This window comes from Pseudonaja textilis, chromosome 3, assembly GCF_049901715.1.
Source record: "Pseudonaja textilis isolate UNSWEBS1 chromosome 3, rPseTex1.2, whole genome shotgun sequence".
In the NCBI taxonomy this organism is placed as follows: domain Eukaryota; kingdom Metazoa; phylum Chordata; class Lepidosauria; order Squamata; family Elapidae; genus Pseudonaja; species Pseudonaja textilis.
In genome coordinates this window covers 159,736,805-159,761,450 of record NC_141992.1, presented here as the reverse complement: position 1 = coordinate 159,761,450, position 24,646 = coordinate 159,736,805, and the positions used below count along the sequence as shown (strand labels likewise).

At 38.5% G+C, this 24,646-nt stretch overlaps 1 long non-coding RNA gene across 1 annotated transcript in view; it reads left to right on the top strand.

Moving 5' to 3' along the window:
- Positions 1-15,817: 15,817 nt before the first annotated feature.
- The window catches only part of LOC148126380 (uncharacterized), a 29,633-nt gene continuing 20,804 nt past the window's right edge, over positions 15,818-24,646 (top strand). The window contains exon 1 of the long non-coding RNA XR_015743196.1: positions 15,818-15,918. This is a non-coding gene — a long non-coding RNA (uncharacterized LOC148126380). The remainder of the gene's footprint in view (positions 15,919-24,646) is intronic.

The window sequence follows — 24,646 nt, the reverse complement described above, 5'->3', positions numbered from 1 at the left end:
ACTGCTGAGACTAAGATGTCATCGAAATAAGGGACAACCCCTGGGAAACCTTGGAGAATCCTTTCCATGAGTGATTGGAATATACCCGGGGCTACACTAACTCCGAATTGGAGGCGTTTGCACTTGAATGCCCCTCTATGTGTGACTATGGTTTGTAATTCAGCTGTCTGATCATCAACAGGGAACTGTTGGTATGCCTGGGACATGTCTAATTTGGCAAAAATGGTGCCGGGTTCGAAGGTGTGTAACAGGTGTTGAATAACAGGGACCAGGTAGGCACTGACCTGCAGATAACGGTTGAGGGTGGTTTTATAGTCTGCGCAGATCCTTAAACTGCCATCTTTCTTGAGTGGGGTGACTATGGGGGTCTCCCATTTGGCAAAGTCAGTTGGTTCTAACACCCCTTGCTTTAGTAACTTATCTAATTCTAAATCTAACTTGGGACGGATGGCGAAAGGCACTCTGCGTGGCTTAAGGCGAAGAGGAATTGCCTGGGGGTCCACAGAGAAGGAGATGGGGGTGCCAGAATAACAGCCCAGCTCGCTGCTAAAAACATCAGAGTAATCTGAGAATAGGGCGTCTACGTCAGAAGTTGAGACAGCATGGATCCCAGTTACACTAAGGCCGAGGGAGGGGAACCAATCTAGCCCCAACAGAGTGGGGAGGGCACCATTAACAACCACCAAAGGCAAATGGCCTTTAAAGGCTTGGAACTGAACTAAAAACTTGCCTTTCCCGAGGACAGGGATGTTCTTGCCCTGGTAGTCCCGCAGCGTCAGGTGGCATCTCTGCAGCTTCTTCTTTGCAAATCTGGGATGAATCTTCTTTAGGGTTTCCCAGGAGATGATTGAAAGTGCAGATCCCATGTCTACTTCCATCCTGCAGGGCTTACCTTCTAAAGAAACAGAAATACTGATTTTATTAGGAGTCTGGGAAGTTTGGTTAGCGTGGTAGCAGGTATAGCAGTCCTCCACTTGCCTTTGAAAATTAGTAGGTGGTGGAGGTCTTTGAGGAAAGGTTCGCCCTGCTTGGCAGATTCTAGCGAGGTGGCCTTTCTTTTGACAATTCAGGCAGATGGTGTTCTTAAACCTGCAGGATGCTCTAGAGTGGGAGCCCCCGCAAGCTAGGCAAATGGGAGGTTGCTTGGGGGCGAAGTTGTTTCTCTGCCCTGCTCCTACCTGTGAAGGCTTTTGTTGCTTAAGGCGGTTAATGTCTGTTGAGTCTATGGGGTCTTCTTCAAGGGAAACTTCCTCTGAATGAATAGTGGAACTGCTGGGTTTTAAAGGAGTTCCTTGAATTTCAGCTGCTGATTGGGCAGAGAGCTCAGCAGCTTGGGCTTCCTCCACGGCTAAAGCTAGGTTTAAGTCCTTTTTTGCTAGCAAACGTCTTTGAAGCCTAAGGTCTCTAACCCCACAGACGATCTGGTCTAATAACATGTCTTCTAGGTAGTCTCTGAAACCACACTGTAAGGCAGCTGTCCTCAGAGCTGCCATATACTCATTAATTGACTCTCCCTCAGCCTGCCTTCTAGTTCTGAAAGCATATCTCCTGGCTATCTGGGATGGTTTAGATGAGTAGTGGTTGGAGAGGATCTCTTGGAGTTCATCCCAAGGTATGCTCCTGATAGCGTGAGGGGCGACTAGTGCTGTAGCGGTGTCAAAAACCGCAGCCCCACAGTAGCTGAGGAAGTAGGATTTCTTCCTGTGTTCAGCAGCATCTGCTAAACCGATGGCATCGAGGAAGTAGCTGAAATGGTTTTTGTATGAGTCCCATGTTTCCTCGGCTGGCTTGAATGGTGGGAATGTCGGATTGGCATTCATTTTTTGAAGCGGCAGGTCCCCTTCAGTCGTGATTCAAAATTCACGCTCTTAGAAGAGCGCTAGCGGCTGCGCTTATCAGGCGGTGTCTGTCTCTCCGGCTATGGAGGCTTTTTGAATTTCGCGCCCTTTGTGAGCGCCGGCGGCTGCGGCTTCAGCGCCCGTGGCTTCGCTCTTAGTGACTACAGCTCAAAAGCTACGGAGGCTTTTTGAATTTCGCGCTCTTTGTGAGCATCGGCGGCTGCGGCTTCAGCGCCCGTGGCTTCGCTCTCAGTGACCACAGCTCCTCTGAATTGCACGTCTGGCAGCCTTCGATCGCATCCCACCTTCGTCGCCAGTGTTGTGGAGCGGCGGAGGAACGAGGCTGAGCCAGAGTGAAATGTAAAAAGGCTTTATTGCAATGAATAAAGGGTTGCCGCGTCTGCCTCCTAACTAGGCAGGTTAGCTGGCGGCAACGGGGCTGGCACTGCTCAACAGCCGCCTTTTATAGCCAGCTGTCAAACGGTGCCAGCCAATGGGAGCGGCTGGTGCTCCCGCTCAAACAGCGGACCTGGTTGGGGACTCCAACCAGTCCCAAAGACATAACACCTACCTTTGTGATTATATTCTGAAACTATTATTTATACTTGTTACTTTCTTATTGTTTTAAAATTATACCCATGAGTGTATTTTTCCAAATTTGTAAGAAATTGAGTAATATTTCTAAGCAACAAATCAACCAAGATTTGAGCTTTAAATAAATGGACTAAATAAAAATAACTATTCGTAGACTGTAAATTGTTGGGTATTAATTAAACTGTGTTTGCTGTAGCATTATTAAGTAGATGAATTAAGTGTGTCATTCTCCTGATTTCTGGTTAACAGTTTACATCAAGGCTTAGGTTTTTTTTTTCTTTGCCACTGTAAATTTATATAGAAGTCAGAAAGTACAGAGGGTGCATCTTCAGAGAGAAATTCAGAATGTCAGAATCATCCAATTATGACATGAGCGAATAAGTATGAATTGTAACAGGCTTTTTGACTAATATTTCATCAAGAAAGCATACAGGAAGTCGGGCAAAGTCAGGAAGGACACTGCCCTGGTGCTTCCTTTTTATCACTTCAAAAATATCAACTCACAGACCTATTCAAGGAGCCCTTTGGCCAGACCATGAATTAGCACTTGGCCTTTGCCTTGTATTATGTTGCTGAAAAACAGAAAGAACAAGTGTAGTCTAATAATAATTATAGTAAGCCATTGGTCTGGATGGAAAGCATTTCATGAATGGTTGTATCTGGGAAATTCAAAACTGAATGTTTTGAATTTGAATTTTCAGTATTGATGGGACAAAGCACAAACCATTTCAAGTCTCACACACACATTTGTTTTTAATCAAATCATCCTAGCAGGTCAACTATTTCTACAGAGATGAAATGGAACCACTGATCGATCACAGCCATATACGGCCCATTCGATTGACAGCAGGGAGATTTGCATCAGCTTCATTCTTAAATACCTTGTTATTCAAAACAAAAGATCAAATTGCATGAGTAATATACAACATTTGTTAACCCTAAGTAAACTGGTATGAACTCCTGAGCTAATCCAGACAATATAGCCTCAAAACAAATATTTTCGCTGTTCAGTTTGGAGATTACCAACATTAGTTCCTATAACCAGATTAATCAGCCAAGTTTGCTTCTTCATATATTACCAAATTGAGATGATCGATGTGTTAGTCAAACTGGTACTACAAAGGAGCTCCTTTGAGAGATTAGAAACATTTTCATAATTTGACCAAATTATATCTTTAAAATGTTTAGCCTCCTTTTCTCTGTAATAATCATAGCTACCATTTCACAAAGAGGCTAAGATGGGTTTAGATCCCAGATGCTCTTCAGTTTAAAAAAGTAGTAATAACATCTGTGTTGAGAGTTTTCAATTCATTTAAATATATACTTTGGAAATATTGCATGCATATATTGTCATTGTATCTATATCACGGATGTAGTAGATAGAATAGTCATTTAATATTCAATGCTTTTAATGTATAGCTTTCTACAGCCTTTTTTTATAACTATGCTATTCTAATTGGTTTGATCCGGCGAACCTCTTTTTACATTCTTTTGTACTTAATTTAAGAAGTGAGACAGCTTTTCCTGCTTCTCACATCAGGGCCATCTGGAAATATCTCTGGCTCCATGCTTCAATTTCAACTGTTTCTAGGAAGTTTGTCTCAATAGCATTGTGATTGCTTATCTACATATTATAGTAAACTCAAGAAGAGGCAATAATTCTAAATATAATGCATTAAACCAGGGGTGTCAAACTCAGCGAACTTCCGGCCAGATGGGTCACATGTTGGTCCCACCCCCACCCAGTTTAGCAAAAGGGGGGAGTTCCGTCATATGACACTGTTGTGATGATGCGAGTTTGACAGCCCTGCAATTGCTAAAAGTAACTTCCCTTTAACCGTGCACATGAAAACTACCTTAAGACCTGACTTAAAAAATAATTGGGTTCTACTAAACTGACAAGTTTATATATATATATATATTTGTTTTCTGAGGTTCTCGCGGGTATTTGTATGTGGATCTTTGGTTATTCGGATTTTCTCCCATGTAAAATTGGAAGTATCTAGGCAACGTTTTGATGAAGTCTCATTCATCATCTTCAGGCTTGTGTCTTCAGCTCTGTGCTTCTCAGAGTAATGTGAGCTTGCAGCTGCTTCTTCCTTTTAACTGCTAGTGGCGGTGTGACTTGATTGGGTGGGGGCTTGGCTGTGTTCTGATTGGGTGGGGGGTGTTCTCATTGGTTGGGGGCCTGGCTGTGCTCTGATTGGCTGGGGGTTGGCTGTGCTCTGATTGGCTGGGGGTGTGTTCTGTTCAGGTGGGGGCTTGGTTGTGCTCAGGTTAGTCTTAGTTGCTGGGGGATTTGAGCTGGTGAGCTAAGATCCTGCTGTTTAGCTTCGTGTTCATGGTCATGTCGCATCTTCATGGTGGGTGTCAGTTCGCTTCATGTATGGGTCGGAGGGGTGGAAGCAGGTAGTGATGCAGCTGTGGTGTGGCTTCTAGTCTGTGGTCATGTCTCATCTTCTGTGAGTCTGCTTTCTACATGGAAGTGTGGTGGTAGCATCTTGTGTGGCCCTCGTGGGTGTGGGTCTGGTGTTATTCTTCATGTTTGGTACTCGTCTGTTCATGATGGCGGGTTTCCAAATGGCTGGTAGGCGGGAGGTGTCATCTTGTTTATTCATGCTGTGTGGCCGTTTTTCTATCTCTATGTCTTCTCTGATTATTCTGTTGTTGAAGTGTTTGGTTTTGGCGATAGTTCTGGTATTTTTAAAGTCAATCTCATGTCCTGTGGCTTTGAGGTGTTGGACCAGGGAAGAGGTCGGTTCTTCTTTTTTGATTGAGTTCTTGTGTTCTTCAATGCGTGCACTTATTCTTCTGTTAGTTTGTCCGATGTATGTGGTGGGTCAGGCGGTGCAAGGGATTTTGTATACTCCTTAGTTTTCTAACTTGATTTTGTCTTTAGGGTTTCTTAGGATGGTGGATATTTTTCTGTTTGTGCAGAATGCTGTTTTAATGTGTTTTTGGAGGATCTTGATGATTTTGTCTGTAGTGCCTTTTATATATGGGAGGAGGGCTTTTTCATTCTCTTGTTTTCTGTCTTGGATTTTCTTTTTGGATTAGGTGGGTAATCTTCTTTCTTTGGAATCCATTGGCTGTTAGTATGCTAGTGAGAGTGTGTAGTTCGGTTTTTAGGTGTTGTTCGTCAGCTAAGCATTTTGTTCTGGAGATGAGTGTCTCGGCTACGGAATTGATCTGTGCTGGGTGGTGGTGTGAGAGTGCGTGTAGATAGCAGTTTGTATGTGTTTTCTTCTGGTAGATGGTGTGCCCTAGGGAGCCATTGAATTTTTTGTATACTAAGACATCTAGGAAGGGAACTTAACAATTAATCTCCTGGGTTGTTTGTGTTTTGATCTCTTTTCCATTAGCCTCCTGTGTTGTAACGGCTTGAGTAATGGGTTGCGTGATGACCTTGTGAGTTTTATTGCTGTGGTATCCTTGGTCTTGTACTGTGATTTCCTGGGTCATTTGCTGTGTTGCAACTTCTTGAGTTCTTATGGTGTAATTTCCTGAGTTTTCTGATGTGATATCCTGAGTGGGTGGCTGCGATGTAGCATTCTGGGTTTTGGTCTGGCTTCAAGTTTGGGGTCTAGGTCTGTGTTCTTGGCATGTGTCAGCTTGTTTGGTTTTGGGGTTGGGGGGTGCGGCAACTGGCAAGGCAGCCATGGTCTGGTTTCTGGACAGTGGTTGTCCTTCATTTATAGGATGGTTTTGGGCTTGGGTCTGATGAGGGGGATTGGCGGTGGTGTGCCATGTTCTTTTGGGTCTGGTGTTGGTTTTTGTGGCTGGGACTCAATTGTTGGTGAGGGCTAGTTTCCAGATGTCCAAACAAACGACCCAGGACATTACAGCACAAGATCCAGGATATCTCCACAACAAAACTCACAAGGCCATCACACAGCCCATTATACCAACATCAATTCCATCAACTAATTAAGAGGCAGCAGCGCAGCCAACCAGCCCAGCACACCACCACCACCACCACCAGTATTTATAGAGAGATGGCAGCTCCGATCACTCACTGGGTGATAGGTAATTAATCTAATTGGGTTCTACTAAACTGACAAGTTTATATATATATATATATATATATATATATATATATATATATATATATATATATATATATATATATATATATAATTTGTTTTCTGAGGTTCTCTGGTATTTGTATGTGGATCTTTGGTTGTTCGGTTTTCTCCCGTAAGATTCAAGTATCTAGGCAACGTTCGATGAAGTCTCATTCATCATCTTCAGGCTTCTGTTCTCCGGCTCTGTGCTTTTCAGAGTGATGTGAGATTGCAGCTGCTTCTTCCTTTTAACTGCTAGTGGGGTGGGACTTGATTGGGTGGGGGCTTGGCTGTGTTCTGATTGGGTGGGGGTGTGTTCTCATTGGTAGGGGGTTTGGCTGTGTTCTGATTGGTTGGGGGGGTTGGCCGTGATCTGATTGGTTGGAGGTGTGTTCTGTTCAGGTGGGGGCTTGGTTGTGCTCAGGTTAGTCTTAGATTACCCACCTAATCCAAAAAGAAACCCCAACCAAAATCCAAGACAGAGAACAAGAAAACGGCAAAGCCCTCCTCCCATATATAAAAGGCACTACAGATAAAATCAGCAAGATCCTCCAAAAACACAACATCAAAACAGCATTCTGCACAAACAGAAAAATATCCACCATCCTAAGAAACCCCAAAGACAAAATTGAATTAGAAAACCAAGGAGTATACGAAATCCCCTGCACTGCCTGCCCTACCACATACATTGGACAAACTAACAGAAGAATAAGTGCACGCATTGAAGAACATAAGAACTCAATCAAAAAAGAAGAAATGACCTCTTCCCTGGTCCAACACCTCAAAGCCACAGGACATGAAATTGATTTTAAAAATGCCAGAACTATCGCCAAAACCGAACACTTCAACAGCAGAATAATCAGAGAAGCCATAGAGATAGAAAACGCCCACACAGCATGAACAAACGAGATGACACATCCCGCCTTCCAGCCATTTGGAAACCCGCCCTCATGAACAGACGAGTACCTAACATGAAGAAGGACACCAGACCCACACCCATGAGAGCCACACAAGATGCCACCACCACACTTCCATGTAGAAAACAGACTCACACCCACTCAGAAGATGAGACACGACCATGGACCAGAAGCTGCACTGCAGCTGCATCACTACCCACTTCAAACCCCTCCGAGCCATACATGAAGCAAACCGACACCCACTATGAAGATGCAGCACGACCACGAACTCGAAGCCAAACAGCAAGATCACAGCTCACCAACTCAAATCCCCCAGCAACTAAGACTAACCTGAGCACAACCAAGCCCCCACCTGAACAGAACACGCCTCCAACCAATCAGAACACGGCCAACCCCCCAACCAATCAGAACACAGCCAAAACCCCTGCCAATGAGAACACACCCCACCCAATCAGAACACAGCCAAGCCCCCACCCAATCAAGTCCCACCCCACTAGCAGTTAAAAGGAAGAAGCAGCTGCAATCTCACATCACTCTGAGAAGCAAGAGCCGAAGACAGAAGCCTGAAGATGATGAATGAGACTTCATCGAAACGTTGCCTAGATACTTCGAATCTTACGCGGGAGAAAACCCGAACAACCAAAGATCTATCTATCTATCTATCTATCTATCTATCTATCTATCTATCTATCTATCTATCTATCTATATACATACATATGTACATTTACATTTATATTTATATTTATACATACACACATATATTTACATGAAGGAACATGTTGGCATCAGTACTTGCTATGGCAAACTTATTCAGATTTAGGAAGAACAAAGGTCCATTTACAATTTACTCTAGAAAGGGAATTGTTTGATTTGTTTTCTGAGAGGCTCTCTCCTCCTCCTTCTCTTCCTGCCTTCCAAGTTCTGTTCTACTGAATCAGAATCATAGTTAGCAAGCAGCTTACATGGCTAATGATTCTTCATCAGGCAGAGTTTAACTGAATTATTTTTTTTTTAAATAAAAAAATTAATTTTTTTTTTAAAAAGTTTGACAAGGTATTGCTATAAAATACAATTTGATATTAGAACTTCTAAAAAGATTTCTCACTCTACCCCAGAAGTTAAGTTGGATAAGTCATTCCCTTATGGAAAGAACAATAATAGGAGCTTCCCGGATGGCAGATTTTATTGCTGATAAAAAATGAATAAGAACAATATTATATGTTCTGGGGCAGGGGGGGTGTTTGTCTCCTAGAAAGATTGTTTTGAGTTGTGGTTGTGGTCTGTTCCTCCTTCCCATTTCTTTCTCGTATAGTGAAAAAACTCAGAACTAATAGAGTCCTCCTGAAAAATCCACATTAAAATGTTCTGCAGACCATCATTATCTGGAAATCATGGGATAACCTTTTGGCAAAAGTGTTTATGAATAAATATTTCTGTCAGAAACATCCACCATCTTCTCATGCTCTAAAACTAAGGAACTTTCTGTTCTTCTCTCCCCTGCAGCCTCCTCTCAATCCGCTCCTGCTCTCTCTGCCTGCCTGCCTATCATCTTGCTGTAATTGTTTCCAGATTTGTGTGGGAGGTCAGGGCCTGGGAGTGCTGCTTCATGCCAAGTTTATAAACAGAGCAGTGTTTCCAGATGGCCACTGGCTCCAGCCTGGCGAGCAGGTTGATTGGGACCAGAATAACAACAGGTGGAGGACAGACAATGAATTCCTTAACACTAATTTTATTCTTTTGGGTCTCCTTCCTCTTCCCCCTGCACACAGACACAATTCAACGGTCACCACAATTACTACCAGCCTCACCAACAAGCTCAAATATCTATTAGCCAAGAAAAGGAATGGAGCATTTAAGGAAAACAAGCAGCTTCATATGTAAAAATAAAATAAAGGAACATGGAGGTGAAGTTTTACTTATTTTACTGCCACAAATCACTTCTTGCTGCTTTTTATTAAAAATGACAGAATGGTTTTGCTAAAGGTGTGAAGAGGGAGCCTAACTTCAAATATGTGAAATACATCACACCTGCACATAAGTCTGATGACATACTCAGATACATGGATGCTTTTTTAGCAAATACCTTCCATTCATAAACATATTCTACTCAGAAATATCTTTATGTATGGGAATCTAGTATTTTCTTAACACTGTTATTTCTTCCACATAGATAAATTGGAGCTTTAAGTAATGTGCACAGAAGTTTCTTGCATACTCCAATGGTCTCCTGAATGTTGAGGCAGAGGAAAAACAGACAGACCATCAGCCTGAGGAGCCAGAAGGCAATCAGACACCTGCAGCAGCTCCAGGAGACGATGGGCAGATCTGCACTTTTTGCTGGCCCATTGCCAGTATGGGCCCCTCACCACTTCCTGAATGCAAGAAAGGATGACATCATCCTCCTATTCCCGAACCATTACCAATGTACTCCACACCATGTTTTCCAGCTTAAATTCAAAACTGCTGTTTTCTGGCCAAAGCCCTTTAGAGCGGATAGTGTCTAGTGCTTTGTCCATTCTTACAACAGCCTCATACTCCCCTCCTCCAGCAGCTGGTGTCTGCCTTAGACAACCATTTGATCCTGGGATACCAGGCTGCTAAGTTCTCTTTTCATCAGTAGTTGCTGGCATGGGTGTGTTTATAATATTGCCACTGTAAGTTAATTATCCTTAGTATTAGAAGCTCATGTTGGTTTCCACCTTTCCCTCTCCCTACAGGAAACCTTTCATTTCTGCCAAGGCTGAATGAAGCATGGTCCCCAGGCTTTCTTACTTCTGTCCATAGTAATGCAAATCTTCCTTCTTTTCACATTTATTTTGTAAAACATTATCTACATGGCAAGGTAAGAGTATTGCTATTCTTCTTCCATGAAATTGACCATTTTTTTCTTATTATAAAATTTATATGGACTACAGAGGATATTTGGTAGCAAAGAACCTGTTATTTTATAGCTTTGTTTATTGTATAAACTCAGCAGTGCCACAATAAAGAGAAAAAGACCAAAAAGGTCTGTTTGAGTGTAAACAGAAATAATGTGGAAAAGTGATTGCAGTTATACATCTGTGCAAACATCTAGGGGGGAAAGAAAGATACAAGGACTAATGAGTGACAATATCTAAAAGAGCAAAGCTGGTACTTGCAGACAATTTGGCCAGTGCTACTCACTTTTCCTGCAAGGGTGGAAGAGTAAGAAGCAAGAATCAACCACTCAGGTCTTGTGACGGCCACAGTCTATAGCATTATCTGAATGAGAACTGTTTCCTAGTATTGTACCCTATAACTATCATTAAGTGTTGTACCTTATGATTCTTGACTCTTGACGAATGTATATTTTCTTTTATGTGTACTGACAGCATTTGCACCTTGTGTGTCCAATCACACTGGCCAATAAAGAACTCTATTCTATTCTATTCAAAATGCTTTATTCCCGTTCTTTATTTTTCTCTAAAATAATATTACTATATTGAATACAAGAGATGTCTAATTAACAACACAGAATCATTATTATCCAACATGATACATGTTTGTATTTAAAATAAATATAACATTTGAATGTTATAATTTGAATTATTATCTCCATTGCTTATTTGAATGATTCTTTATACTAATACTTTTCTATTTAGAAATGACTATTTCCCAAATTAATGAAACATGTATATACATCTAATATAGGTGTGCCATACTCTTTGAAAAGATTTCTTGTTGAAGAATCTGGCCAAATAGATAAAAACATGCAGCACTATAAACAGAACACACCCAGTAATAATTATGGAGTTTTTCTCTATTAATTTCCAGGAATCATAGTCTTATTTCACCACAGAATCACTCTTATTATTCCAAGTCTGATTTAGTTCATAAGAAAATAGAACATGACTCATATAAGAGGGATTATTACATCTGACATTGGATAGTTAACTTGTGGTATTTTTATTCTTTCTTTTCATCTATTTGTACTTTGCAGCCTACTATGCTTACTCAGCAGAATATTAAATCTTTGCCATTTTCCCCATTTTTGTGGTTTCCTTTCCTAATGTTTCTGTCTTTTTTCTAGTGGATCTCTCAATTTCATTTAGTTTGTGCTTATTCCTAAACTGTACTGTGGTTTATTTTGGGATAATTTTATACTTGGATGGGATTATACTCTCAAAATGTATGCAATAAATATATTTTTTGTTGGGAAAATAATACTTCTCTGGTTTGTTTTGTTTTGAGATGTTATTTACAATTAACAAAAGTCTATTTTTTTACTGTTAACTAGACTGACAAACTAAATTGTAAAAATCAATCCTATGAAAGTATACTCAGAAATAAGTCCCACTGACTTGTGTTCTGACAAGTGTACATAAGATTACAGCCCAGTTATATTGGAAGCATTTAGAGGTTAAAGCTGCCAGCTCATTAACATTAGGGATAAAATGGGACTGAATCCATGATGGGGAATATTTATGGAACCAATATCCTTATCATGAAATAAATTTATATCTTTTGACTCTGGCTGGAGCTAATCAGAAGCAAAGTTCAGTGAAAGCAACAACATTTTTCTAGAGTTGCTTATCCAGCCTGTTACTGAAACTTATACTTTTGAGGTTCTCTGTGTAACTTTCTCCCCAAATCCCTTACACATAAGCAAGAGGAACAGTTGGGAAAGAAAAATCCCCATAATAACCAAGATGACTATTACGAGGATAGAAATCAGTCTTATATAGATTTCTTATATACTGTAAGTCTCACTGAGAAGTCTGTTGCCCCTCCATGGTTATAAATGCACATCCTAAGAGTGAAATGAATCCATTTCAATTGGGGATATGCTTATGGGAATGTCCCTTTGAAAGACTTACTATGATACAACTTATCATAGGCTATTGACATGAATCCTCTTCACTAAACACAGCTGAATTAGTGTGGAGCACTCATTTCAAATAGGGTGAAATGTTGATGAATAAAACTGTACGCTATTGGGCCTGTTTTTATATCTAGCTTGCTGTTCTGAATGATAGATGACCCACTGTCCCATCTTCAATGGAATAGTTATTACTCCAACTGATGAATATGAATTTAGGAGGCTCACCAACCAGATGCAAAATTTCATTAGAACAGCAAATAATATATCTGTATTACACTTAATCTTTTGGATATGTTTACATGTGATGTTTTTTTAGAAGACCTTCCTATAGATAGCTGCATTTACACAATTCCTTGCCATTGAAATAAAAATTTTGAAAACTTTTCAATCCAGAATAAATCTGCTCACTTCAATACTGGAGATGTGTTTCACAAAATACTTAGTATTTCCTTGGCCTTAAGCCTAAAACTAATGTGAATACATATGGTTTTTTTGTAGATTAGCTGAGTTAAAACTGCACTCAATACATTTCAGATTGGAAGTTTTACACTAAATTCAGATAGCGGTTTCAGATACATGTCCAAAGCAATGGCTCCATAGTGTCTGTGATTTTACAGGACTTCCATATCAAGTGTCTGGAAGAGAAATTAAGTATCTGTTCCTGAATGGCTGACACAACTTTTCAGAATTGTTCTATATTCTTCCATGTGGAATAATCATGATTGCCTGTCTCTACTATTTTTGTCTTACAGTTTTTCTGTTCAATCTTTCATGTTACATGCATTATAAATATCAATTCTGAACTGCCTATTCAAAGAAAAGGAGTATAAATGGCTATTCTCCAGATTGTTCACAAATATTAATCACACAGAGAGGAAATCCTCTGGCCAGAATAAAGAAGGAGGCCGTCAGCAGACTAAACCTATGGTTTGGATTTGAAGATAGGTAATTAATCTAATTATATATAAAATAAATGAATTGTAATTTATGAACAAAAACATTTCTCCTCGATGTAGAATCCCTGGAATGCCTGAGCTTTAGGGGAAAGCCCAAACTGACTTTTGCAGAGTATAAACTAAAGGAAGAGAAAATTAGATCATTGGATACTAATCAATCAGTACGATACTTCATATGGGCAAATTCCATATAACTCTCTAAATCAGAAACCATATAATTTATTTCCTTTTTCAAGCTAAAAAGGCATTTATAGGAAGAAAGTACATAAAATCATAACAAAGGAGTTCTTAGAAAAATATTTGGCCTAATAAATGTATATATTTATTTATTACTGCATCCTATGTTTCATTCCCAAGAATCTTGCCATATAAATATTTAATATACACTTTTTCTAATTAAATGTTAAATTTACCTAAGCATAAGTCCAACATAACATGACATAAATATAAATAATAAACTTAAGTGTGTTCTCCCAGCTGTTTCTATGGCTCCAATTCGGTCAGGCAGGCTTGTTATGGATCCTATTGCCAAGGAATGGTGTCTGTGCCTTCCCTGCCATCTGGACCATTCTTCCTTCAAAGATCAGAATGGCCTCGATTCTGCTGTCTTTCCTAAGATTGTAAAGACCTGGTTATATGCTTGGGGCCCCAGATATGTTAAAGGCCCTGTTCCTTGGCTACCCTAACATCTTTGTCAATAGTTTTACTTAGCAATCAGCATGCATTGTTTTAATTGTTTCATGTTTCTTTGATGTACACAACTTAGAGTCACTCATTAAGATGGTTGGCTATATAAATTAAATAAATAAATTTGAGAATGACAATAAACCTACTGATATAATATAGAGTATTTCTTAATTTTTCAACTCAAAACTACTTCTATCTAATAATAGTTGTTTTCTGGCATTTCAGTGCTTTTTTCTTAGCAGAGAAGAAAGTAAAGTAAGTAAAATTTAAGTAAGAATTTAATTAAAGTCTTTAATTAAAATAAAGAAGTAAAGTAACTAAAAATTATTTAAAATGTTATTTATTTAGCCTCATTGTTTTAAATGTGATAGTTTCAAATGTAGAGAGAAAACTAAATAAATACATTAACTAGGATGATGTTGCCAATATCTACCTTTTATTTAGCAAGTATACAAACTGATAGAATATGCCGTTCTTTCAAACATGTGAACATGTCTGAGTTCAATCTACCTACACATCCTTGAATTAACTACACACTTTTTCCTTTCAGTGTAGGACCATAGAGGCAACTGGCCCATTCAGAAAATAAATTATTAAATGCTGGTTAGGATATTCATATGCTTTGTCACAGTGGTGGGATTCAAAAATTTTTACTACCGGTTCTGTGGGCATGGCTTGGTAGACGTGGTTTGGTGGGCATGGCAGGAGAAGGATACTGCAAAATCCCCATTCTCTCCCCACTCCAGGGGAAGGATATTGCAAAATCTTCATTCCCACCCCACTCCAGGGGAAGGATACTATAAAATCCCCATTCTCTCCCCACCCCGCTAACCTTCTTTCCAGCTCCATTCTCCTGTACAGGCAACAAAAGAAGACCCAGCCGATCAGCTGGGACTTGGGAGCCAGTCAGAGGGGGTATTCCAAACTACTCAAAATTTCCACTACCGGTTCTCTGAACTATTCAAAATTTCTGCTACCAGTTCTCTAGAACTGGTCAGAACCTGCTGAATACCACCTCTGCTTTGTAGGCCTTCTTAATACAGTCAATATAATGTATTCTCCAGATGTTTTAGACTGCAATTCCATAATTACCTGTCATAAACTAATAAGAGCTGAAATCCAAAAATCTGGGGTACATATTCTGACTATGCATGTTTTAATATTATCTTTGGTGGGGTAGTATTGAAACTGAAAAATGCAGTATTTCAAAAATTCCATCCAGATAATTATAATAATTCTGAAATATGAAAGTTTATTATAATTGCTTTTTTTCTGTCTGTAGCTCCAATATTTTAACTAACTTTACCTATAAAATAAGACTTAATTCCTCATTCTACATTAAATTTACTTTTTTAAAAAAATAGCATATTCTGGGGGCAGGGATCAATCAATTTCATTTACCACACGAATATAAAAGCTGTTTGTTAATTGGTTAAATGAAGTATTTATCTCTTTTCTTTCTGTTTGTAATCTATGTTAGCTTTTAGAAGAAAACCCCCCAGTTTTATTTTCTGTGGTGGATTTGTGCATGTACCACCCCATTAACACAATAGAACTATAAGGAAAAAGAAATTTGTGGTTTAAAGTATTCTCCTATATATTAAAAAAAACACACACACACAAATAGTTTGTTTCTAATTTAGCTCCAGAAGATAATGAAATTAGACACTAAATAATAATAAAAGAGTACAAATAAACACTAAAGTGTCATTCTTTTCCAGTTTATTTGATATTTTAAAAGAAAAATCTACAGTAATGTGCAGGGTTTTAGTTATTTAGATGAAAAGCAGTGCTTCTGTTTTTCTAAGGCTCTATTCTGACCTCAAGTAGATAAAGAACATTAAACAACAAACATTCTGCAAAGAGTTACTGTGTTCTCTCCCCCACCCCTCCCTTTCAGCTCTGTTTACATTAGGAAATCTACCCGGGGATGAGGGGAAGGAGAAGACGGGAAAGCTGCTTTTCATCGGCTGCTCTCAGTTCCACTGGCTCCAGTTAAAGCTGGCCCCTGTTTCTCGGTAAGTTTACTCCACTCCAGATGTGCCTCGGCTCCAGAGTGGCTGCCATGTACAGTAAATCGGCATCTGAGGGCTCGTCAATCTGTGAAGTAGAGCAATTGCGGTCTCGCCAGGCCACCCCACTGGCACAAACAGAAATTTGTGCTGCTAACTGGTGAAGGAGGAGGGAATGGGAAAGAGCCAGTAAGAGAAAGATCGGAAGCGGGGAGAGGGCCAAGAGAACCAGTGCAGAAAATGAAGGGATGCGGAGCTCCTTAATAACGTTTGCAAACTTGCTTGGAAACGTTTTACACATTAAAAGTAAAAGGAATGCTTTGTGGCCCTTGTAAATGAGGGCTGTCTATAGGTCCTGTAGAGGCACACATTTAGTACAATTAATAATTAAAGTGAGAATATAAACTGAGAGCAAACCCCATTCCTTGCTAACATAATGGTATTATATTAGTTTGGGGCATTGAGATGTCTGCAAGAAAACAACCAAGCTCAGAAATCACCAAGGACTCTTCATTTTAACCCTGGACTACAAATATTCTTTCTTTTTTTTTCTTGCTTTTTTTCTTATAGTAGTCTGCTTACGATAGTTCATTTAGTGACCGGTCAAAGTTACAGTAGCATTGAAATAGTAACTTACGACCATTGTAGCATCCCCATGGCCACATGATCAAAATTCAGATGCTTGGCAATTGACTCATATTTATAATGGTTGCAATGTCCAGGAATCATGTGATCACCTTTTGCAACCTTCTGACAAGCAGAGTCAATGGAGAAGCCAGATTTACTTAACAACCATGTTACTAAGTTAACTGCAGTGATTCAATTAGCAACTGTGACAAGAAAGGTTGTAAAATGGGGCAAAGCTGAATTGTAGTCGTAAGTCAAGGATTGATGTATTTTATCTTTTGTAGAAATTTAATGAGGTATATTTTTTAAAAAATACCTTGGAGAAGATAGGTGAACATATTTAGCAAAACATGAGCTCAGTCCAGGAAAATAAAGTGTGAGAATGAAACTTAACATTGCCTCGCCATGACCTTCTTTGATATAAAATGGAAAGAAAGCGAAAGACTGTCAGGCTTTCAAGATTCTGTTAATACATAAACGAACTAAACTTACATAAATAGAGTTCTAGTATTTCTTATGGGTTTTGTTTTCTGACCTGGCCTATCTCAGAGGGTTGACATTTCTTCCAGCATGATCTATCCCCAGCCAGGCCTTTCAGGTCATCCAACAATTCGGATATCCTCCTTGAGAGAATCTTGTTCCATTAAAAAATAATGTCCTGCAGAAAAGAAAACTAGCTGTCAAAAATTATTCCAGCATAGTGATCCCCTTAAATGCTTAAATTTGTACATATATGTAGGCTTCTATCATGTGAGTTCCTTCCATAAATGTTTAAAAGGTAGGGGAAATGTGCATGGTATGGTTTCTAGAAATCTTTCCACCTCATTTACTTTCAGCGGCCATAACAGACATCTGTATTTTGTTTTGTGTAGTGAAGAAACATGTGGTATGTTTCTACTCTCCCCTCATGTTTCATTTATATCTCTTTGTATGTATGTATGTATGTATGCATGGACTGGACAACTCCAGGAAGGCTGTATTTGCTTCACTTTCAGTCACAATCCTGTGTAGCCCAAAGATTACAGCAGGTTCAGAGCTAAATAATCAGTAATCTATTTTCTGAGATGAATTGAGGATTTTTTTTTTCTGGAATATTTTTTCTCCCCAATCTTTACTGATCTGTCACATTTTCAAACTCAGTCTTTTTTTTTTTGCAGCTTTTCCCTTCACACCAAATTTTGCCCGTTTCAGTTTAGTTTTCATAGCACCATTCTGCTGTTAAACAGGCAAAGTCCCAAAGTTCTTCACTTAATTTCTTTTCAAACTTTCATTGGGCTGGGAGAAGGCTAAGGTTGACACCATCCACATGAGTAATATTTATGCAAATTAGCCACAACGGCATGGTAGTTAAATAGTCTCCTGTGGGCCATGGACCCCTGGAGAGGCCACAATGTCATCACAGGGGGACTGCGAAGGCTTGAAATATTAGTATTAACATCTTGAGTTAAGTCTTGGTGGTCTGTGGCCACAAAAGGTGTGTTTAAAGGGGGTCCATGTTCACCATGGTTAGTATGAAAAGGTTGAGAACTGGTCTATATGATTTCAGAATGAAGGGAATGAATTATAATTCTGATTATTGGCTTACGTTTAAGATGATTTTCCAAGTTGAAAACCAAATAAGACAAGACTGGGGAAAAATCTTTCTCTTTAATGTGTTACTTTTCTATTTACAATCACAGTTTCAAACTTTCTTACAAGTGGATATTTATATAGCAGTTCCCAACTGTAGACTGAATTGATAAAATGCATCATATTACAGCATTTTGCAGCACTTTGCATGTGTTTTCAGTCTGAGTAGTGACTGAATTATCTTTATGCTAGGAATACAAGATAGCATAACAAAAATATTTCATTTTGTATGCAATTCTGCTCTCTATTCCTCCTTTCCTCATTTGTAGAGCTGAAAAAGGCCTCTAATGTAATCTACAATTAGGAACAATTCACCTATAATGTAACTGTATACATGTACAAAATTACACCATCATTGAGAGTAATAAATGTTGTTTTTCTTACTATATAGTAATACTACAATATGAGAATCATATAATAAAACTGAATAGTGGTACATTCAGAACAATTTTTTCAATAAAGTACAGTTAAATCCTTACTATATGGATCACTAATCTGTGCTGATTAAAATGGTACTAAGTAAAATTATGTAGCATAATTTTATTAAATACCACTTTTAATATAGATGCAAAATGGTCCTTAATAATGGTAGATGGAAAAGAAACGATACAGAAAAGAGACATTGCACTGGTTATCACCTTTAAATGATAATAAGGCAATGTTTTGACAAAATCAAGTCAGCCTGACCAATTTAATCATTTGAAGAAGGCCACCTGCAATTCCCTTTTCTCATTTAACCAGTAACAGACCTTCATTGTAGTAACCCACACTTGCCCTTGAGTGTCTGAGTGACCCCTCACTCTACAATCCTATTACTCAAAAATAAGCTAAAGCCAGGGGTGGGCTTCAGCTGGTCTGTGCTGGTTCAGGGAATTGGATGTTAATTTTACGTCCTGTTCAGCGAACCAGTAGTTCCGATGATGGCTGGCCCTGCCCCACCCTACCCCACCTCTTCCAGGAGTCCCAATGTGGCACATTTTGGATCCCAGGTAAGTGCAGGGGTTGTGTGGAGCCATTGGAGGTGGAAAACGGGCCTCCCAAAGGCCCGTGGAGGGCAAATACAGGCCTATTTCCAACCTCCAGAGAGCCTAAGGAGTCCAGGGAGGTTGAAAACTGGCGCTCCACCACTCATTTTCGCTCCCGGGATGGTGCAGGAGGCCAACTAAGCCATGTCCACCATGGTCACACCCACCCAGCAACCAGGCAGAGAACCAGTTGTTAAATTATTTGAAGCCCACCACTGGTTAAATCAGCACTGCTCCAGCAGGTTAAGTGAATGGCACTTTTGAAATATCTTTTTTTGTTGTGCTTTTTTGTGTTGATAGTTATATCTATTTAAAAAAAATGCTGGACTTTGTTATGCCATACCTAGAATTGATCAGGACTGAATTGGCAATAAATATTGCTAACCTAAATAATAAGTTAACATCTTGCTTATTGGCTTATTGAAATTTTAAAATTATTTTCTTTACCATTCTAGCTACATAGACAGAAAATTCCTTCATTTTTTTTTAATTCAAATTAGAAATAGTAGATAGTGGGGACTAAAAAAAGCTTAAAGTTGATAACTTTTAAGAAATAAGGCAAATGTTCTTGAGAACTGGCGATGCTATGATGCTACATGTACAATACAGTATTTAAAAATCTAAGAGATGGCCAAAAGTGTGTGAACTACAGTAAATAAGAAATGTTGAGAAAAATGCCGTGTTAAGTGATGAACCTAGAAATACTCTTGGGTTGTGAATTGCTTCATGTCACTCTCTTTAGGAAATCTTATGACTTTAACCCAGTTGAGAAACAGATGTAAATTTACACAATATCCCATCAGTGTTACCATCATTTCACTCACAATCTTCTCTATCAACCTGATGCTATTTCCCCTCAAAAATCTACTGTTTTATTACATATCTTTCAGGCAAACATGCTTCCATATGTTTCCAAAACATAATGTGTCTCAAAGCTATGGTCCTACAAGTTCTTATTTATAGGGAACTGATAAGAAAAGATGCATTACTTATTATGAGCTGCAGTCTTACTGGAAACTGGCTATACTAAGCTCCCTGGTTAAAGTAAGGTATGGTTATACAATATATCTCTCCCCCTCCCACCCTCTTTCTCTTCTCTCTCCCCACTCCCTCTCTCCCCCCTCCCTCTTTCCTTCTCCCTCTCCCTTCCTCCCTCTTCTTTCTGTATGAGAGAGGAAGAGAGAGAGAGAGATCAACAGCAATATTTGACCTTGGAGTAGCTTCATGGAAGCCACAATCCAAAACTTGAAGTTGCCAGAACAATGCCCAATTTAATTTGACTTCATCTATCTTTAAATTTATTTAAAATTAAATCTAGTGAATACGATTGTTCTCCAGGCAAACAATTATGCAATATGTTTCCCCTTCTCTTAAATTACATTTTTAATTTAGTAATTAAGCCAAATCAATATTAGAGAATGAAAAAGGGTACCAAAAAGGCAGTGGAAAAGAACAGGAATAATCTAGTTTCTGCTTCTCCCAAAATACAGAGCATAATTGATTTCTCTCTCTTTGCTCCTAAGTAATCAAAATGAGAAAATAACATTTCATGCCTGCATGTTTTCTGAGACAGAAAATTGTAGTTTAAAAAGGAAGGCAGCAGTTAGATCCTGCAATTAGAGTTTATTGGTCACTAGAGAAAGGTATCCTGTCTTGGATCTCGTACTTTTCTTTCAGTAAGATGGCATTTGTTTTTATGCTGCATATTCATTTTCTAAACACGGTATTTTACATTATATTGTTGTCTGAGTAGAGCTACTGAGTAGAGATTTCATTGGGAAAAACTGATGTTAGTGCAACACTTCACAAACAAAAGGGGCTTCAATGGAGAAGTTATCCATGTCTTTTCAAAAATAATCTTCAACATCTAGAATATTTTTTTTAAATTCAGCTCAGACCTGAATTCTGAATGTGTGTGTGTGTGTGTGTGTGTGTGTGTGTGTGTGTGTATGCATGTATGTATGGCATACTGGGGAATGCATTTGAAAATGCATGGAAGAATTTAAAAAGAGCCAGATACAGAGCCTCCAAGAGACAAATGGTAAATACAAATGAAAAGTTTGGTATACTCATACTCTATGTATTAAGGTATATTTGAAGGTGACTGTAGTGTACTTGTTTACATACTCGTAATACTGCATTCCTATTGGACAGATACCATCGCTTAGCGATTGGTAGATAACATCAGTTCCGATTGGCGCCTAAGTGGCAGGAAGTTTAAATAAATGCCATTGGTTGCGAGCTGTAAGCAGCCGCTATAAAAAGGGCTGCCGTGGCTCGACTTTAGTTGAAGTTACTGACAGTTAATAAAGAGTTGAATTCAACTCCGGTCTCGAGTTTGCTTTTGTTCTGACGATAGAACAGTGACTGCACAGATAGTCCTTGATTTAATGACCACAGTTGAGCCCAAATTTTTCATTGCTAAGCAAGGCAGTTATTAAGTGAGTTTTCCCCATTTAGGACCCACAGCTGTTAAGTCAATCACTGTAATGATTAAGTTAGTAATATGGTTGTTGCCCAGCTTCCTCATTGAGTTTCCTTGTCAGAGATCACAAATGATGATCACATGACCCTGGCATACTGCAACCATCATAAATATGAATCAGTTGCCAAGCATCCAAATTTTGATCATGTGACCATGGGGGATACTGTAATGGTTGTAAGTGTGAAAACCAGTCATAATTTTTTTTTAAGTGCCATTGTAACTTTGAACGTACACTAAAGGAATGGTTGTAAATCAACTGTCTATACTTGTATCACCTTATTTACCAATATTAAATCTAGTATCAGTAACTGATTGTCACTAAATTAGAAAATACTGTAGAAATCAAATCATTGACAATACTTGCTTAGAGTCCAAAGATACACATTGCTATTAAATGACATAAAATGTGCATCAACAATATCAAGTAATATAGCAAATTTATAAAACATCTAGTTCAGGGCTGTCAAACTCATAGGCTGTATGTGTCCGCGCCAAGTTTAGCAAAGGGAAAAAAGTCATACATCACATGTCAGCGCAAGTTTGACACTCCTGATCTAGTTGATTCTGCTCTGCTCTTTAGAAAAAAAAAAAGTTTAAAATATTAAAAGCTGTTGAAGATGTGCCAGTAGTTTTACATTTGCTGACTTGCCTTTCTTTATCTGTGAGTGATAATTTTTCAAATAAGATTGGTTCTTTGTAAAAATAAATTATTCTGTCAATGTATCAAGACTGAGAATCTGCTTCCTGGCAAAAACAAAAACATAAAATCAACTAGTAGTTTAAGTAAAATGTTTGAACTTTAAAGTTCATCACACAAATTACAAGTAGAAATTTGAAATGTCTATGGAGATTCTCAGTCACTTAGATCATGGTTGTCCCAAATTTGCTTTTTCAAGAGTTGACTGGTCTTTCTTCAAAGAAAACCAAGAAAGTCCAGTTGCCTCTTGAAAAATACCTTTGGGATAGAAATATGAAAAGGAAGAAGTATAATGATTTTTAATTAAGTGGAGCCAAGGCATTTTTATTGATAATTTTCAGTAGACTGGCTATTCATCAGAATTGTGGATTATACAACAGGTTCTGAGTCTGCACTGGGCAGTGCAATCTGAACTAGAGTTTAGTATTTATAGATTATTAGAATTATTGTCACTATATCAACATTTATACTGTTGATCCTTTTTAATGTATACATAATTCACATGCATAATCAATGGTGATTTAAATGACCAATAGTTAGAATATCATCAGGATAGTCATAAATAATAATGAATGAATATTAATGGTCCTGGAAAATGATTATGGAGACCAGATTTAAAACTGTGAGTAATTTATTTAGCTCTTTGGGATTGTCATTTTCTCTAACCCTAATCGATCTCATAAAGTTATTGTGACCATTAAATGAGTTTGTAAATAATATGTACAGTATACAATACGAAGTCCTTGAAGAAAAGCAGGGGTATAAACAGGACCAAATCCTTTCCATTAAGATGATCATCCTTCATATTTCAGATGACACAATTGCAATTTCATCATTAAAAAATTTAATGCATGGTCAAGAAAGGGGCATGAGGATGAGGAATGGGAATGTAAAACCAATTTTGGAAATAGGAACATTGAGCTTTCTGCTTTGGTGACTCTTTCCTGTATATTTACATCTGATGCTCCTTAGCCATAGTCTTTGAACTCGTTTCCTAGGTATTTGGCAACCTATCTCACTTTTCATATTATCTTATTCAATTGTTATTTTATACTTGTTTTACTAGCTTAAATGCTTCAGAAAATCAGGCCATTAATTCTTTACAATACAATGAGATCTTTGGAAACTAGCTTTAAACCCTTTATTTTGACAAGCCTGCCAATCACAGACTTTTCCTTTTGAGTAAGTCTTGACAGATACAGCATTTTGTTTTGTTTTGTTTTTTGACTGCTCAAATGTGATGACTGTGTGCACTTGTTTGTTGATTAACTCAATCCTCAGGATGCTTAATTAAGGAAAGAATTACACTGTGCAAAACACTGTTTACATAGAACCATGAAAGCCCTCTCAATCAATTAGATATGCCTTCTGGACTGCATTCTCCAAGCCAATATCTCTCTTTTGCACTCGCTAACGCCCCTCCCTGCCTGCTCTCTAACATACACACACCTTTTTTTCCAGCCTGAGGGCTAAAAATCTATTTTCTGGTCACCTCTCTTTCTCTTTCTCTCTCTCTCTCTCTCTCTGAAAACACAGGAGATCTTGTAAATACCATGACCCCTCACACTGAGTCCCAATATATCATGAGAACACAGTTGAGAGAATCTGTAAAGGAATTTCTTCAGCACAGAGGGAGGCTAACCAACAAAGTGACCTCCTGCAATGACAATATGAATCCATTGTCTTTGACAGACTTCTTCCTTTAAAAGCTATCTATAGCTGCAATCTGCTCTGTAAAACATTAAGAAATGCTCTTAAATCTACATCACTGACTAAATCAAAGCACCCTGGTGCTATTCATTCTGTTTTATATAGAGAACTGAGCCACCGAGGAAAGCTAGTTAACCATAGGCACACTCCAAAACATGTTGAGAATATCTTAGCCATACGTTATCAACCTGGAGCTAGCTGCCATGACCTCATGATAGTTCCAATAAACTTAAAGAAAGACAAAAAATTAATTTTAATTCTGGATCTTTTATGTCCCTAGAAAAGTAACTAAAGAGAAAATGAAGTATAGTCATGATGGTCTTGCTTAATCTTCCTACTTCTGTAAAAGCAAGCAGGAACCATCACTATTACACAAGCAATTCTGTAGCTTAATCTAAGCAAAATATAATAAATTTGTGATCCACCCTCCTCCACCTGTCCTACTTCCCTGCTAACAAATAGATCCAGATTTTGAATAAATCGATCTGAGGTGCTTTTCCAATTTGCATAGACAGTGTTTCCCTATATTACTGTATGGTTTTTTTTTCTCAATGAAATTAG